The 15148-nt window shown below is 52.5% G+C and overlaps 1 non-coding gene across 1 annotated transcript; it reads left to right on the top strand.

The window, feature by feature from the left end:
- Window positions 1-4618: 4618 nt before the first annotated feature.
- On the top strand, window positions 4619-4720 carry LOC118659421. Its single transcript, XR_004968549.1, has one exon. It is a non-coding gene; the product is annotated as a U6 spliceosomal RNA (small nuclear RNA).
- The last annotated feature ends 10428 nt before the right edge of the window (window positions 4721-15148 follow it).

Below are 15148 nucleotides of genomic sequence, written 5' to 3'. Positions count from 1 at the left end.
CTCGGGGGCTGGTGGAAAATTATAGCTCCACACTCGCCAGCGTTCCTCGTTCCTCCCAGCCTGGGCGCAGCAGGGGAGTGAAGCACTCCTGTAGCAACACTCTGAGGAGGAACGTTTATCCCAGCGACATTCACTACAGCTTAGCGCTTAGCTTCCCTGACACCTGACACTTGGCCCTGGATTTGGGACTTTGGAGGGAGTGTGGCTACCTACACTGGCTTGAGATCCCTTTGGCATCAAAACCGCGAATAAAATGAAAATGAGTCTTCTCAGACTAGCCCTGAGTTCCCAGCCTGTTGGTGGGACTCTATGGTTATTTTTCCATGGAAAGCACCTACAGGCAGTTACTGCTGCTGCATACCATTGCTTACAGCAGGGATGGGGAACCTGTTTTCTGCCAAGAGCCATTTTCATATTTATAACATCATTCGCTTAGTATAATTCACTTAATATAAAAGTATGTTGCTATGAAAAAAACTCCTAGATTTATTGAATTTTGAGTCCCACCTGGGACCAGGGCCAGACCAAATGATTTCTCTGGCCTTATATGTCCCACAGGCCAGACGTTGCCCACCCCTACCTTACAGGAGGGTCCCAAGCACAGCCAGGTTCAAGGGCAAGGGCAGTAAACTCCACCCCTTCGCAGGGAGTGCCGAGAGCTGGGCAGGGAAGAACTGTGGTAGCCGCTGTAGAAAACGTAGCACCAGGGTTCAGTCTGTCCCTAGATAAAGGTTCAGTCCTCCAGGGTTCCCATAGCCATTCACTCATTCCCTTGTGACTCCAACAAATATATATTGGCATCACCTACGTGCCAAGCGCTGTTCTAAGCACTGAGGATACAGTACTGATCGAAATCAACATTTCCTCCCAGCATAAATTTGACGTCCATCTCCAGCCTCCCTTGCAGCTAGGTGGGGCCATGAGATCAAGTCCTGACCTCTAGCATGTCCGCCACACACCTCTTCCACAATCTCCTGTGCTCTTTTGTTTTCTCTATCCGCTGAATAGAGAAGATGCTGAGGCCCTGGGGTGATGGTGGGGAGAAAGAGCCATGGAAGAAGCCTTGGCCCCAGTGACAGCGTGGAACGAAGCCAAGATGGACATGACGGAATGAAGCCAAGATGCTCCCCACCATCACCGAGCCGTATCAGACTACACACTGAGAGAAGTAAGCTCTCACTGTGTCTAAATGCCAGTGACAGGGGTGTTTCGGAGCTGTGTGTGAGCATGCCCTTCTACAGGAGTTTGAGATTGAAGACACTTGGCAAGTTCACTGGACAGATCAGCATGATGGGAGCTCAGTGCTGGGGTGGGGGGTGGGGGCGCGCCACAGGTGAGCCTCCTGGGGAAGCCTGGGAAGGCCTGGGTTTCATGCTACCTGAGGGGAGACACCCACACAGGTTTGGAGGAGGGTAGCATAATCTGATTCGGAATTCAAAAGTGTTCCATTGTCTACCATGTGGAAAACAGACTGCAGAGGGCCAGGGCGAGACAGGCGAGAGGCTGGTGCAAGGACAACTGAGAAATGCTGCATGAGACTAAGGTATTGATAGTGAAAGTAATTTTTTAAAGTCATAGTTTGGATACAGAGCCAAGATTGCTAACAGAACACTATGAATATTTTATCCTAAATTTCCAACAAGAAACATGGAATTGATAAAGAGGTTGATGAGTCGGTTGTTCCCAGGAGAGGTCAACTATAAATTTAACTGTACATTTTGAGGTTGTCAGCCAGTAGCTAATGCTACGCAGCAGGCAGATGAGCTGTGGGATTAGATACGACCACCACAGAAATAAGAGTAAGGAGAGAAAATAAATCCAAGGGCTGAGCATAGGGACACAGCAACATTAAGGAGATGGGAAGCCAAAGGAACCATAGCAGAAGGTCAACCAAGAGAGATAGGAGAGAAGATGCCCGGAGAGACCGCGGCCTCGGCAGTTGTGTGGAGAAAGCATCTCAGGAGGAGGAAGCCTCACCGGTGTCAGCTTCTCCTCAGAGACCCAGAGGGAACGGCCCATGGAAGTCACTGGTCTGAGAGTGACGGACTATGGGAGTCATTGGTCTGAGAGGGAATAGGCCATGGGAGTCATTGGTCTAAGAGTGAACGGACCATGGGAGTCTTTGGTCTGAGAGGGAATGACCATGGGAGTCATTGGTCTGAGAGGGAATGGACCATGGGAGTCATTGGTCTGAGAGGGAACAGACCATGGGAGTCATTGGTCTGAGAGATAACAGGCCATGGGAGTCATTGGTCTGAGAGGGAATGGACCATGGGAGTCATTGGTCTGAGAGGGAATGACAATGGGAGTCATTGGTCTGAGAAGGAATGGACCATGGGAGTCATTGGTCTGAGAGGGAATGACCATGGGAGTCATTGGTCTGAGAGAGAACGGACCATGGGAGTCATTGGTCTGAGAGGGAATGACCATGGGAGTCATTGGTCTGAGAGGGAATGACATGGGAGTCATTGGTCTGAGAGAGAACGGACCATGGGAGTCTTGGTCTGAGAGGAAACGGACCATGGGAGTCTTTGGTCTGAGAGAGAACGGACCATGGGAGTCATTGGTCTGAGAGGGAATGGACCATGGGAGTCATTGGTCTGAGAGGGAATGACCATGGGAGTCATTGGTCTGAGAGGGAATGACCATGGGAGTCATTGGTCTGAGAGAGAACGGACCATGGGAGTCATTGGTCTGAGAGGGAATGACCATGGGAGTCATTGGTCTGAGAGGGAATGACATGGGAGTCATTGGTCTGAGAGAGAACGGACAATGGGAGTCTTTGGTCTGAGAGGAAACGGACCATGGGAGTCTTTGGTCTGAGAGAGAACGGACCATGGGAGTCATTGGTCTGAGAGGGAATGGACCATGGGAGTCATTGGTCTGAGAGGGAATGACCATGGGAGTCATTGGTCTGAGAGGGAATGACCATGGGAGTCATTGGTCTGAGAGAGAACAGACCATGGGAGTCATTGGTCTGAGAGGGAATGACCATGGGAGTCATTGGTCTGAGAGGGAATGACATGGGAGTCATTGGTCTGAGAGAGAACGGACCATGGGAGTCTTTGGTCTGAGAGGAAACGGACCATGGGAGTCTTTGGTCTGAGAGAGAACGGACCATGGGAGTCATTGGTCTGAGAGGGAATGGACCATGGGAGTCATTGGTCTGAGAGGGAATGACCATGGGAGTCATTGGTCTGAGAGGGAATGACCATGGGAGTCATTGGTCATACCAGAGCAGTCTCACTGGTGGGATTACAGCCTGATGGGTGTGATTTTTAAAGGAATAGAAGGCATAACTGTAGAAGCAGACCCAGGGTTTGCCTCTGAGGAACTTGCCATGGAGCTGGCCTGCCCAGCATTGGGAAGGCTGAGGTCAGAGTTCAGACGGAGGCCCCCGGCCTTGGCCTGCCCCCCTCGCTTCCACTCCTGCCTGCCCCTCCCCACAGCACACACCTGCACCAGGACACGCCAGGCAGCTCACCCACCTTCCCCACAGAGCTGCCCTGGGACACCCCTCGAGCCCAGGATGCACACACTGGTTGTGTCAGGAGGACTAACCAGGGAGGGAGCCCACAGAAGCAGGACCAGAGCCCTTAGGGACAGGAAATCCCGGGTGTGGTTAGGGGGGAGGGGCAGGGAGATGGGGCTCCAGTCGCCCAATCCAAGGGCACCACAGGCAGGACCATAGCAACAAGCTGAAACCCAGTCAGCAATCATGGGGACATGGGGACTCCCATGGCCTTTAAACGTCTTTGTCAAAACATTAAAAGCTCTTCCTGTGGTTATAAGCATTGCAGGGAAATGAACAAACGGTACAATAATACTTAGGACGCTGCATTTTGAGACATTGAGAGTTAAAGTGTTTTACTCCTTTGTAAAAAACAAACACGTGTCAAGAGTAGACTGCACTGGCTTGCCTTCTTCACGTTGTACAACCTAGTTTTTGCAGCAACATCTTCTCTAAGCAAATTGCCATTCTTCTTTCTAAGTCCAGGTCATCTTCCAACATTTTATCTTCTGTGCTTTCAATGGCATGGAAAATCTCCGGGAGCTGCGTCAGTGTACCGTGCCCACTGGGGCCTCCCTGGGACCCCTGCTCTCACAGCCATAAGCTCATCTCCCTGGTCCCTGGCTGCACACCTCAGGCCTCTTGAATAACGGCAGTGTCAACCTGTCCATCGTCAGCTATTTCTTCCCAAATTCCATGGATGTCCCCTTTGAATGACACTTCCAGAATTTCCATTTTTTCTCTCCTTGATGCAATTCCATCTTTGTTGGCCAATTTTCATTGATTATTCATTTTTATAACATGCTACCCAGGGCTGTCACTGGGAGGCAACGTAACTCCCCACTCCGCTGTACGTGAGCTGAGAGACACGGCAACCCTCCCCGCAGACGGGCAGGGGCGGGACAGGAGGCACACCTGTCGCTCACACACACGGCCTGGGGGCGGGAGGGCTAGCAGCCACGTGGGCCCTAGGGCAGCTCCACCGCTGTGCCGTGTACCTGAGACCTGACCAGGGTGCTGGGAGCGGCTGCTAGTAACTGAACTGTGGGGACGGGCACCACTCCCATGGCCACCCTGCAAAGCCAGGCCGCCTTCCTGCTTTGAAAAGTTGCCGACAGCACAGACACTAAAACTGGAACGATACGGAGAGGGTTCTCATGGCCCCTGTGCAAGGATGGCACGCAAATTCCTGAAGCACTCCATATTTTCTAAATTAAAAAAAAAAAATTGAAAAGTTGCTGAGAACTTGAGCAAAAGTTAGAGAAGACGCTGATGGCCAAGGGAAGGTTTTTTAAAAGACAGAAAATTACAGCCGCTTGTTTGATGGCAGGGTCCTAGAGAGGAACAGTGGGCGACAGAGAAAGACATATTATGAGACTGACACCCTCGAGTGGGTGAGCGAGACGCAGTCCCGTGCATGCAGGGTGAGCTTAGACACAGCCGTTCACCCGCTGTCACTGCACAGGGGAGCACACGGCTCAGGGTGCTGGGGGAAAGACAAGTTCTCTCCTAATCGGACACTTTTCTCACTGGAATAAAAACCTGGGTCTTTACATGAGAACAAAGAGCCCCGCTGGTGTGGCTCAGTGGCTGAGCATCAACCTATGAACCAGGAGGTCATGGTTCAATTTCAGGTCAGGGCACATGCCTAGGTTGTGGGCTCCATCCCCAGTAGGGGGCGTGTAGGAGGCAGCCGATCAATGATTCTCTCTCATCACTGATGGTTCTATCTCTCTCTTCCTTCCTCTCTGACATCATAAAGATATATTTTAAGAATAAATAAATGAGAACGAAGAGGGGACAGCGAAGCCTCGGGGAGAGGAGGCCGTGTGGAGCCTGTGTTTGGAGGAAGGGGGTGAACTGATGACAGACGTGCAGAAAGGTTCTGAGCCCTGCCAGAGCCACCTGGAGGCCCTGAGGAAGGCAAGACTGTCCCTCAGCTGTGTATCTCCAGCACGTCCGCTCTGCCTGAACCCTGCAGAGCGTGAGACACAGCCTGTCCTCCCGCTCCTGTCCCCACCAACCTCTCCCCACCCGCAGGCCCATCCCTGCAGACTCCATGTCGGAGCTGACCCACTGAGGACTCCAGGCAGCACCAGGCCCGACTCACCGGACAGGCTTTCTCTGTGTCCCCATCAAGTGCACAGTATTCAGGAAATGGGAAGTACAGCCCATGGGAGATAAGTTAGAGCCATGACCGTGAGTAGAAAAACACCACCAGTGTGCCCTGTCCTAGTGACTTCACATCAGAGTGAGTCAAAACTAAATGCTTCCTGGAGAATCTTAAGGCGAGATTCCCACAAATGCTATATAATAAAAGCCTAATACGCTAAGTGTCCAGTCGTCTGATCATCCGTTCAACCAATCAAAGTGTAATATGCTGATAATATGCTAAGGATGCTCAACCGCTCGCTATGACCTGCACTGACCACCAGGGGGCAGATGCTCTGACCAGTAGGTTAGCTTGCTGCTGGGGTCCGGCCAATTGGCTGGCCAACCTCCCACATCCCTCCCCAGCCCTGATCATGCACCAGTGGGGTCCCTCGGCCTGGCCTGCACCCTCTCACAATCCGGGACCCCTTGGGAATGTTGGAGAGCCAGTTTCAGCCCAATCCCATAGGCCAGGCCGAGGGACCCCCTTGTGCACAAATTCATGTACTGGGCCTCTAGTCAGATAATAATTTCTTGGTTCTTTCACAGCTTTCTGGCTTCATTTTCCACCCTGTGACTTTCCTACAGACCCAGAAGTCATAGCGATTAAAAGAAATTTGAGTTGAAGGCTCAGTGAGGCACGTAAATTACCCAGCAGACAATTCAGCCATCAGTCTCGCCCGGTGCACAGACCACAGGCGAAAGGCAATGAAGCCTCCGACAGTCTCCCTTGTCACAGCACCAAGGAAAGACACAAAGGCAGCTCAGACTCTGGTGCCCTACAAAGGAGTCTCCTGGCATCTGCCTGAGAATAAAAGAATAAATAAAAGAATAAACCTCATGAAAGAAGTCAAGGGGCAGACGGCTCATCACGAAATAACAACACACCCGCTCTTCTGAATGCCTTCATCTCTTCCACCCTCTTCAGACTTCTCTTGCAGCTCTACCCTCCCTACCCCCACTCCCACCTCAGTGAAGCCTGAGGACCAGGCCGCCCCATCTTTCAACACGGCAAGCCGCACCCCAGCTCCAGACCTCCCGCACCTGCTCCCCCCACTGCCTCCTCCACAGCATTCAGATCCCACCTCGAAGCTATTCCCTCGAAGCCCTTTCCTTCACCCCCACTGATGTAGGTTTCCCTGTCGTCCGCCCCAGAAGCCCGCACACGCTCCCCTTCACAGCACGTGCTGCCGTTCGCAATCGAGCACTTATTACGGAACATCTGAGGACCCGGTGAGTGTGCACTCCGCGCGGGAGGACCAGGGACCACATGCGACGTGTGGTGTGGACAGCAGCCGCTCAGCGCCTGGGACCTGGGAGTCGGGACGGTGGTGTCAGAGTGAGTACAGTGCCCGCGAGTGGGCTGGGAGCCCTCACAGGCCGCCGGAAGCTGGGCAGGGGCCGGCCTCACATGTTGGGGGCAAACATCAGGGGCAGCAGGAACTGAAGTCCCTCAGCGACCGAGCACATGAGAACAGGACTCGCATGGGGCCTGAGACGTGGCGAGAAGTTGGCTGGGAGTCCGGGACCCAGACCCACGGCTCTGGGCTCTGCCACTGGGACTGGGGGAGGCACAGCTCCTGGGACCTCCCATCTGTCCTGAAGGACGGGAGGGGCACCAGGTAGCATCAAAGCAGAAGTGCCCCCCACTTCTCAGGAGCAGGCAGTCCCCGTGGAGTTTAGCAGCTCCTGTGCTTTGAGGGACAGGGCACCCCGTCGTCACAGGCTCGCCTACAGCAACTTTTCAAGGAGTCTCGGGGTTCCCCTCGGTTACCGGAAGCCCCTGCTTCCTCTGATATGGCCCGTGGCCCTCAGGCTGCGTCTCAGGTCTGCATAGCCACTCCCCGTTCCACCCTCCATTTCACTCTGAAGGCGTCCTCACCTGGAAAGAAAGGAAATTCTCAGACAAAGGCAAACAGAGGCTTTATTAGGTGGTATTAACACCGAGGGCCAATAAGGCTTTGCTTCCCAAAAAATCAAAAAAGTGATTTAATTCATGCCTTGCCCTTTCCAGTCAAAATGTCAGGCACGCAATCGCCCAGCAGACGGTGTGTCTGAGTCCTCCGGTCGGAGTGAGACGGGGCTGTGAGAAGGGCTCAGAGGACTGGGCGGACCAGGGCCACACCCCACTCCACTCCACTCTGCATTCTGCACCCCCTGCCGGTAACCTAACGGATTCCGTGAACCTGTGAACCTCCCTGCCAGCAGCCACCGCACCAGGGGGTCAGGGGCCAGACCGGGGCTGTGACCCCACAGACGGGGGCTGGGAATTGAGAAGGAACCTTGGCACAGACACTGCCTCTCCCCAGGCAGCCCCGGAGGCTCAGGAAGTTCAAGAGACGGCTCACCTTCCAGGGAAAGGCCGTATGGCGAAGGCCAAGGCCGTAAGGGTGAAGAATCAAGTTAAATAAACAAAACAGCAAGCCTGGGGCTGGACCACATCACAAGAGTCAACGGTGAGACCTCCCCCAGGACAAGAGCGGGGCCTTCTGAGGGCAGGACCATCGGCAATGGGGCCACAGTACTTTTATATATTAATTTTTTTATATTTTTATTGATTCAGAGAGGAGGAGAGAGAGAGAGAGAGAGAGAGAGAAGCATCAATGATGAGAGGGAATCATGGATCGGTTGCCTCCTGCACGCCCCCTACTGGGGATCCAGCAAGAAACCTGGGCACATACCCTTGACCAGAATTAAACCCAGGACCCAGGCCAATGCTCTATCCACTGAGCCACACCACCAGGGCAGACCCCAGTACTTTAAATACGTGCAGGCCAGAAGCAAGAGCGAAATGGTGATTCCAAACCTTGTTGTTCTAATCATGTTGCCTGTGTTCTAAGCATTGCACGGAGTCTTACGAAGGGCGGCCTCTTTGCTTGGAGGGACAGGGACTGGCTTGGTGGGCTCCGGCGAGAGAGGTCAGTTTCTCCAGTCTCGTCCCTGGGCGTCAGTGGGTATTGGCGGGCAACCCCTCAGTGGATGCTCTAGAATCTAGCGTCTAGAACAGCTGTGGGCAAACTATGACCCACGGGCCAGATCCGGCCTGTTTGAAATGAATAAAACTAAAAAAAAAAAAAGACCGTACCCTTTTATGTAATGATGTTTACTTTGAATTTATATTAGTTCACACAAACACTCCATCCATGCTTTTGTTCCGGCCCTCCGGTCCAGTTTAAGAACCCATTGTGGCCCTCGAGCTAAAAAGTTTGCCCACCCCTGGTCTAGAATAAGCATCAGTGGCATGAAAGGCAACCCTGGGAGAACGTGGCGCCCCCGATGACCTAGGGACCCCAGCGTCTCTGATGAGCTGCCATGCGGCTGAGGGCGGGGTCCCAGCTTTTCTGGGAGGCTGCCCACGGGTAACCCGCAGTAGTAGCCGTTATATAAGGAGTGCGTTCCATGGGCAACCACAGCTCCAAGCGCTGGTCTTCTTTCAGCTCAATTCTCAGGACAAGCCCGGGAGGCGGGAATTATCACCACCCTCACTTGATAGCTGAGGAAACTGAGGCCCAGAGAGGCCGGTCACCTCAGACTCAGCTCGCAGACTCCGAGATGGGAGGCAAACCACGCGCTCTGGTTAGCAGCTGCTGACTCACGGTGCTGTGGGCCGCCCTCTGGGCTCAGAGCACGCCGCCTGCACCTCCACCCTCGGAGAACACGTGTCACCTCGTATTTGCTCATCGGACGATGTCAATGTGGAAAAGGGCCCAAGAGGTAGCTCTGTGCCATGACAGCCAAGACTTGAAACTCCCTGATCGGGAATGTTACGGGTTTGTGAGGTTCTCTATGCAGCATCTGCCAAGTGCTGTAAAAAGATGATCTGAATAAAAACAACTTCAAAATGCATGCAGACCGCAGGCTGGTCCTCCTGCCTTTCCGATCATGATCTGCTGCTGGTCGTGGAACTGAGGCTGTTCTGTCATGAATGGAGCCTGGATTCTGAGGGAACCGCAAAATGATAAAATGTGCAAGGGGTTGTTTAGGGGAAAAAAAAAAAACACTATAAACCACTCATCAAATGTGCCTCCTGCCAGGGGATCAGCAGACGTCTTTCCGTCAGCACCTGCTCTGACGTTCTCCAGGCACCATCGCCCGGCTTTCTCCTTCCAGCCAGAGACAGGCCCGTCGGCAGCCAGAGCTAAGATGGGGGCGCGTGGCTGTGGAAATGCTTTTTTTAGATTAGATTTTCCTGGAATGTCAAGTACAAAGCATGTGGCCTGCGAGACGAAACAGCAGGAGTGCGGAGCAGCCTGGACGAGCTCACAGATTAAAGCCAGTTAGGGACGCTCTAAGGTCATGGTCCTAAGGGACCGAGCAGACTGCAAACTAAGTCCTCCTACGTTTGTCTACTACAGCGGTTCTCAGCCTTCCCAATGCCGCGGCCCTTTAATACAGTTCCTCATGTGGTGCTGACCCCCAACCATAAGATTATTTTCATTGCTACTTCATCACTGTAATGTTGCTGCTGTTATGAATCGTCATGTAAATATCTGATATGCAGGATGTATTTTCATTGTTACAAATTGAACATAATGAAAGCATAGTGATGAATCACAAAAACAATATGTAATTATATATGTGTTTTCCAATGGTCTTAGGCGACCCCTGTGAAAGGGTCGTTCAACCCCCAAAGGGGTCGCGACCCACAGGTTGAGAACCACTGGTCTGCTACAAGCCCTACACCAGCGTCCAAAACGGGACTTGATTTCAGAAATCATCAAGTTCAACCCTGCTCATTCTCCCTGTTCTGTTTTTTAAAAAATATATACATCAGTCAGGTACACAGATGAAATGGCTCAGCCAGGCCCGTGGGAGTCAGAAACTGGTCCCCAGGTCTCCTGACACCCCGGCTCATGTCTTTTTCTGCAGTGAACACTCACCCACTCTCCCGTGCAGTTTGGCCAAACTTGATTGTGTGAAAATCTACACGTATGTGTAAAAATATATTGTTTGTTATGTGATATGTAAAAAAATTTAGCTCCCAAATTTTTCTGAGTGAAGAAAGATATATCTGAAGTTCAATAATTCTTGCAATTATCGTTTCATTCAAGTACAGTTAAATTAATAATTTTTATTTTTCAATCACATGTTTGATGCCCTGGTCAATGTGGCTGCTCAGTAGATAGAGCGTCGGCCCATGGACTGAAGTGTCCCGGCTCAACTCCGGTCACGGGCACGTACCTCGGTCACAGGATTGATCCCTGGCCCCAGTCAGGGCCCACGCAGAGGCAACCAATCGATGTCTCTCTCTCTTACATCGATGGTTTTTTCTCTCTCTCTGTCTCTCCCTCTCTCTCCCACTCTCTCTCTCTAAAAAAAAATCAATGGAAAAATATCCTTGGGTGAGGATTAACAAAAAAGTAAATAGATAAATCTCATGTTTGATATGAATCCATTTTTCTAAAACTATTTCTACTTACATAGCTGTTGTTTGAGCAGTGTGTGTGTGTGTGTGTGTGTGTGTGTGTGTGTGCATGTACACACACATAAAGAAAAGCCTAAGGTAATAGTCACAAAATATTGACCAAATGTTAATGCTTTTTTCCTAGAGGGTGGAATTGAGAGGCTGGCATACTGTCAACATGAATTTTTTATACTGAGTACTTTATAATGGACCCTGTCATTTTAAGAAATATTATCTAATAAAGCGGTAATATGCAAATTGACCATCACTCCAACACACAAGATGGCCGGCAGGGGAGGGAAGCTGTGGGTGATCAGGCCAGCAGGGGAGGTTAGTTGGGAGGGACCAGGCCTGAAAGGGAGGGCAGTTGGGGGCAACCAGGCCTGCAGGGGAGGGCAGTTGGGGGGCCAGGCCTCAGGGGAGGGCAGTTGGGGAGACCAGGCTGGAAAGGGAGGGAAGTTAGGGGTGACCAAGCTGGCAGGGGAGGGTAGTTAGGGGCAATTGGGCTCACAGGGGAGCAGTTAGGCATTGATCAAGCTGGCAGGGGAATGGTTAGGGGGTGATCAGGTTGGCAGGCAGAAGCGGTTAGGGGCAATCAGGCAGGCAGACAGGTGAGCGGTTGGGTGCCAGCAGTCCTGGATTGTGAGAGGGATGTCTGACTGCCCATTTAGGCCCAATCTGGTGGGATCGGGCCTAAATGGGCAGTTGGACATCCCTCAAGGGGTCCCATATTGGAGAGGGTGCAGGCTGGGCTAAGGGACACACACACACACACACACACACACACACACACACACACACCTGTGCACAAATTTCATGCACCGGGCCTCTAGTGAATACATAAAGCTACATTGGCCACGTGCCTGACTATTGGCCCTGGGATAGCTGGGTGGGGTTTGGATAATTCAATATTGGCACTAAAACCACAGCCAGCATCATCCTGAAACCTGCCTCTTTTCTGTCCCTTTCTGTTCACCAGCTGCACTGCTCCTGCTAGCTGCGGCCCCACTGGGTGCTCTGCAGTGACCAGGGGAGAACCGGGTCCATGGGGCCACGGCCACCATCAACACCCCTGCGATACTCTCCCCCCACGGCTACCGCCTTCCCCTCCCCCCAGTCACCTCCTCCACTGTGACTCCGGCTGCTTGTCCAAGCCTTTGCCCCCCTCGTGGACAGGGGGCCTCTCCCTGTAAGATGGGCCCTACACACAGGGCCCGTCTCCACTGGTGAAGACTGTGGGAGCCTAAGGGTGTGATCATCTCCCCAAGAGCAGAGGGTGCTTGACCCCCTGTGGTGGGTATTGGTTCAACCTGATGCTAAGACTTTAAATTCCGTGCTACCCTCCTACCTGGGGAAGGAACCACCCTGGATCTTGGTAGGAAACAAGGTCTCACCAGGGACCATGAATGCCAGAGAAGTCCTGGCAGCTGCTGGCTGAGCAGGAGCCCCAACACTGCCAGTGAGAGCGTCCAAACAAGACTTGGAACCCGGGGGTGATGTGGGATGGGAAGCCAGAAAGATCTTTAAAATGAAACCCTAACATTTCTACTTCCCTGCATAAAATCCTTCTGCAATTCTAAAAGCATTCAACATGGAAACCACAGCCTGGTGTACTGGCCTTAGGATTTGAACCCAGGTATGACCCAGGACTCTGGCCTCTTCTCTTTCCCTTGTATCTACATGTTTCTCTCATCACACTCTTTTCTTTTCTTTTTTTAATATATGTTATTGATTTTTTACAGAGAGGAAGGGAGAGGGATAGAGTTAGAAACATCGATGAGAGAGAAACATCAATTCAGCTGCCTCCTGCACACTCCCTACTGGGTATGTGCCCGCAATCAAGGTACATGCCCTTGACCGAAATCGAACCCGGGGACCCTCAGTCCACAGGCTGACACTCTATCCACTGAGCCAAACCGGTCAGGGAACACACTCAATTCATTACATGGTGTCAGGCCTCCTGATCTTCTCATATTTTGTTCCCTTTGCCTGGAGTATTTTCCCCGCCTACTCTCCCTGCCTAATTCTTACTGGCCCTTTAAATTAGCGTTCGTCTTATCCTTGGTGCTAAAGATTGGGGTCCCAGCCCATGAGGCCTGATCATTTCCTGTAATACCCGATGTGTATTGATTTATAGCCCTCTTTTCTCTGAACTGCCACTGCCTGATTTATTTTCCAGACTTCCACAGTGAGCCGTAACCGAAGCGAGGGTTAAAGTCTATCAGCTTCCATCACCCCAGTGCCTTTCCCAATGCCCTTCAAATAGTAACATTTTAAAAAATAAATGGAAAATAAATGAATGAGTGTAGTTGAATCACAATATGGTTGCAGGCCCAGAGCTAAGGAAAGGGTTTCCAGATGTGTGCTTAGGAACACAGCTGGAGACCACTATTGTAATTAGCTAATTATTAATAACTAGAGGCCCAGTGCATGAATTCCTGTATGGATGGGGTCCCTCGACCTGGCCAGCCAGCAGTGTGATTGGGGCCAGCTAGCCGGGGAGGGACTGTGGGAGGGCTCCAGGGCATGTCTGGCCCTCTCGCCAGACCCCAGCAGCAAGCTAACCTACTGGTTGGAGCATCTGCCCCCTGGTGGTCAGTGCACGTCATAGTGACTGGTTGGTCAGACACTTAGCATATTACACTTTTATTATATACTAGAGGCCCGGTGCACAAACATTTCTGCACTTGGGGGGGGGGGGTTCCCTCAGCCTGGCCTGTGCCCTCTCGCAGTCTGTGACCCCTAGGGGGATGACCACCTGCTAGCTTAGGCCTGCTCCCCAGGGGATTGGGCCTAAGCTGGCAATCAGACATCACTCCGGCAGCCCGGAAGCCCTCAGGGGATGTCCATTTGCCAGCGGGGAGCAGACCTAAGCTGCAGTCAGACATCCTTAGTGCTGCTGAGGAGGCAGGAGAGGCTACCACCACCACCGCTGTACTGGCAGCCATCAGCCTGGCTTGTGGCTGAGCAGAGCTCCCCCATGTGGGAGCGCACTGACCACCAGAGGGCAGCTCCTGCATTGAGCGTCTGCCCCCTGGTGGTCAGTATGTGTCATAGTGACCAGTCATTCCCAGTCTTTCTGCTGTTAGGGTCAGTTTGCATATTACCCTTTTACTATATAGGATAGAGGCCTGGTGCACGGGTGGGGGCCAGCTGGTTTGCCCTGAAGGGTGTCCCGGATCAGGGTGAGGGTCCCGCTTGGGTGCCTGACCAGTCTGGGTGAGGGGCTGATGGCTGTTTGCAGCTGGTCACACCCCCTTCAGGGTGGGGGTCCCCATTAGGGTGCCTGGCCAGCCTGGATGAGGGGCTGTTGGCTGTTTTCAGGCTGGCCACACCCCCTTTAGGGTGGGGGTCCCCACTGGGGTGCCTGGCCAGTCTGGGTGAGAGACTGAGGGCCGTTTTCAGGCTGGCCAGCGACTGAAGCTCCCAGCCTCTCCTTTTTTTCTTTTTTTTTATTCTGGGATTTATTTACCTTCTATAATGGAAACTTTGTTGCCGTCACTAGAGCTGAGAGCCAGCTCCTACTCGCTCCAGCTCTGAGGCCACGGCCTGCTGAAAGCAGGTATCTGGGGTTTGTTTAGCTTCTATAATTGAAACTTTGTTGCTTTTGGAGCTCAGAGCCAGGCCGCGGCAGGTGGGGAACCTTGGCTTGCTCTATCACTGGAGCAAGCAAGCCTCCTGCTCACTTCAGCTGCATGGCTGCTGGCCGCCATCTTGGTTGGGTTAATTTGCATATTACACTGATTAGCCAATGGGAGGCGTAGCAAAGGTATGGTCAATTACCATGTTTGTCTATTATTAGATAAGACAAGAGGCCCAGTTCATGACATTCGTGCACTAGGGGGGACAGGGTGTGAAGGGGGGCTGAGCCCAGCCTGCACCCTTTCACAGTCCAGGAGCCCTTGGGGGATGTCTGACTGACGGCTTAGGCCCACAGTCAGACATCCTTAGTGCTTCCACAGAGGCAGGAGAAGCTCCTGCCACTGCCACTGCACTCGCCCACCCTCAGCCCAGCTTGTGGCTGAGTGGCGCTCCCCCTGTGGGAGCACACTGCACTGACCACCAAGAGGCAGCTCCTGTTT

The sequence above is a fragment of the Myotis myotis genome, unplaced genomic scaffold (genome assembly GCF_014108235.1).
Source record: "Myotis myotis isolate mMyoMyo1 unplaced genomic scaffold, mMyoMyo1.p scaffold_m19_p_6, whole genome shotgun sequence".
Taxonomy (NCBI): Eukaryota; Metazoa; Chordata; class Mammalia; order Chiroptera; family Vespertilionidae; genus Myotis; species Myotis myotis.
This window is presented reverse-complemented; position numbering and strand designations above follow the sequence as displayed.